Raw genomic sequence first — 2,773 nt, 5'->3', positions numbered from 1 at the left:
AGAAATTTCTGTTTTTATCGAGACAATTTTCAAGGAGCATGCTGCTGTGAATGATTCTGAGGGTGTAGAATAAGAGGCTTCTCACTCAAAGCAGTGCCGGTAGATTCAGCTGGGCCTATAGTAGTGGTAGCAAAAAGAGCCAGAGACTAGGTCTGAGCAAAGCTGCTGAGTGTTTGCCCTCCTGACAGATGGTAAAGTGTTCTTGTCTTACTTCCCCATGAGCCCAGAGCTTGTGCAAGCCTTCAGATGTCATCATAAGACTGACAGTAATAGTCAGCCTCATCCACAGGCTGGAGCCCAGTGATGGTCAGTGAAGTTTCTGGTTTCATTAGCTTGTAGGTACCATCTAGTTTATCCACAAAACAAAAGTGAAGCAGAGTTGCCAGACTTGGAGCCAGAGAAGTGATCAGGGACCCTGAGTGTTGATTGCTATTACCATAGATGAGGAGTTTAGGGGCCGTTTCTGGGAGCTGCTGATACCAGTTTGTATAATTGCCACCGATATTGTTGCCGCTTCCAGTGCAGGAGATAGTGACCCTCTGTCCTGGAATCCCAGACAGAGAGGGCTGCTGAGTCAGCAAAGACTGGGCCCAAGATCCTGGAAGTGGGAGGGACATGGAGAGGGTAAATTTTGTTTAGAAAAAAGAGTAGAATCTTGGCCCATATCAGAGGACTCCCATACCCTATCTCTCCTCCATATTTTGTCACCTGTGCACCGAACAAGGAATGTGAGGAGGAGACAGGACCAGGACATGCTGAAGGTCATCATGTGCTCTGCATCCAGTTACCAATGCTGAACAGAGTTTCCCCCAAGTTTTTCCCTTACCCTCTTTATACTCTGAGAAGAGGAGGGTCTATCCATGCAAATTAGGTTTCTTCCAGTTTTCTGATTGCACCCTGGGCAACTCCTGTACATAAAGATGCCAAGTAAGTATATAGGGGTGGGGTTGGGTTGGCTCAGGGGTGGGGGAGGTCACAGCTGTGAGCCCTAACATGATAGCATCAGGCAGGGCAAAGTGGCTCATTACAGTTCTGATTATTTCCTGACTCCTTTTAACTGGTCTGCAGTGCCCCCTGTTGTCCAAGCCCATACACATCATCATGTGATATTGTGATCGGAATCCCATGAGACAGTCCTCATCCCCACTATACCCTACTGCATCTGCCTAGGTGCCAGGCCAATGAGCTCCTTGTGTTGTCTCCTCATTATCTCAGGAAGGGCTTCTTGAATTCCTCAGACTTCTCACCATGAATGTTTGCATAGTTCACTTGACTATTCCCTTGAGTTAACTAAGATTGTGTCTTTGACATGAATTCTTCTCATATCATGTTTAATCTGAGATTAATTAACATAAAGTTTCTGGTTTCATTAGCTTGCAGGTACCATCTAGTTTATCCACAAAACAAAAATCATTCCAATAGTCCTTTTATCTTGGACTTGCAAAAAACTCAGTTACAAAATTTTATGAGTAGCCAGCCATTTGATGCTATTTAGAGGATTCTTGTATGCATGATTTTAAACTTTCTCAGTTCACATATTTGTAACCCTTATTGCAGGCAAACGGGGCTGAGAGTTGTGACTATAAGTCAGTCACAGCCTTATAGCATTTCAGCCACCATTGTCTACATGGAATGCCACAGGGACTGGAGAACCTGAAAGGACTCAGATTCAAGGACTCATGGATATATCCAGTCATGGATGAAAATGCATTGTCCTTGTCACTGTGACACATGCTGGTAGTGTGGGCATGAATATCAGCTTTTGTTCATATTTGTTCAATATGATTCAGTGTATCTCACAAGGGTCCCATGTTTCCAGCTGAGGAAGTAAATCATATTCTGAATTTTAAAAAACTTTTTATTTGACTTTTTATTTGTTCTTATTGGTTATAGATGACAATAGAATGTCTTTTCACATATTATACATATATGGAGAGTAACTTCCCACTCTTCTGGTTGTACAGGATGTATAATTGCATTGCTCATGTGTTCATATATACACATAGGAAACTATGTCCAATTCATTCTACTATGTTTCCTCTTCCAAAATCCCATCCTTTCCCTTCATTCCCCTTTATCTAATCCCAAGTATTTTTATTTATCCTCATCCCTTACCCTTATTTAGAATTAGCATTCATATATCAGAGGGAATATTCAGCCTTTCTGTTTTTAGGATTGGTTCATTTCACTTAAGATGATAGTGTCCAGTTTCAACCATTTATCCATAAATGCCTACTTTTTAATCTTTATAGCCAAGTAATATTGTTCTGTGTGTATATATATATATATATATATATATATATATATATATATATCACATTTTCTTTATCCATTTATCTGTTTAAGGGTATCTAGGCTGTTTCCTTAGCTTATATATTGTGAATTGAACTGCTGTAAACACTGATATGGCTGCATAATAATAGTATACTAATTTTAATACCTTTGGGTATAAACCGAGGAGTAGGATAACCAGGTCAAATAGTGGTTCCATTCCAAGTTTTCTGAGGAATCTCCATACAACTTTCCAGAATAGTTGCACCAATTTGCAGTTCCACCAGCAATGTATGAGTGTACCTTTCCCCCACATCATCATCAACAGTGATTCTTGCCTGTATTCTTGATAATTGCCATTGTGACTGGAATGAGATGAAAACTCAATGTAGTTTTAATTTCAATTTCTCTACCTGCTAGAGATGTTGAATATTTTTTCATAATTTTGACAGTTTCAGATCCCAAGACAAGTGTCATTCTACAGCCTAGAAACTTCCATACT

General features: G+C 40.2%; 1 pseudogene; it reads right to left on the bottom strand.

The window, feature by feature from the left end:
• Window positions 1-242: 242 nt before the first annotated feature.
• On the bottom strand, window positions 243-617 carry LOC144253737 (immunoglobulin lambda variable 1-40 pseudogene; annotated as a pseudogene).
• Between the last annotated feature and the right edge of the window lie 2,156 nt (window positions 618-2,773).

Source organism: Urocitellus parryii, chromosome 3 (assembly GCF_045843805.1).
Source record: "Urocitellus parryii isolate mUroPar1 chromosome 3, mUroPar1.hap1, whole genome shotgun sequence".
In the NCBI taxonomy this organism is placed as follows: Eukaryota; Metazoa; Chordata; class Mammalia; order Rodentia; family Sciuridae; genus Urocitellus; species Urocitellus parryii.
Note: the sequence above shows the minus strand (reverse complement) of the source record. Positions and strands in the feature narration are given on the sequence as shown.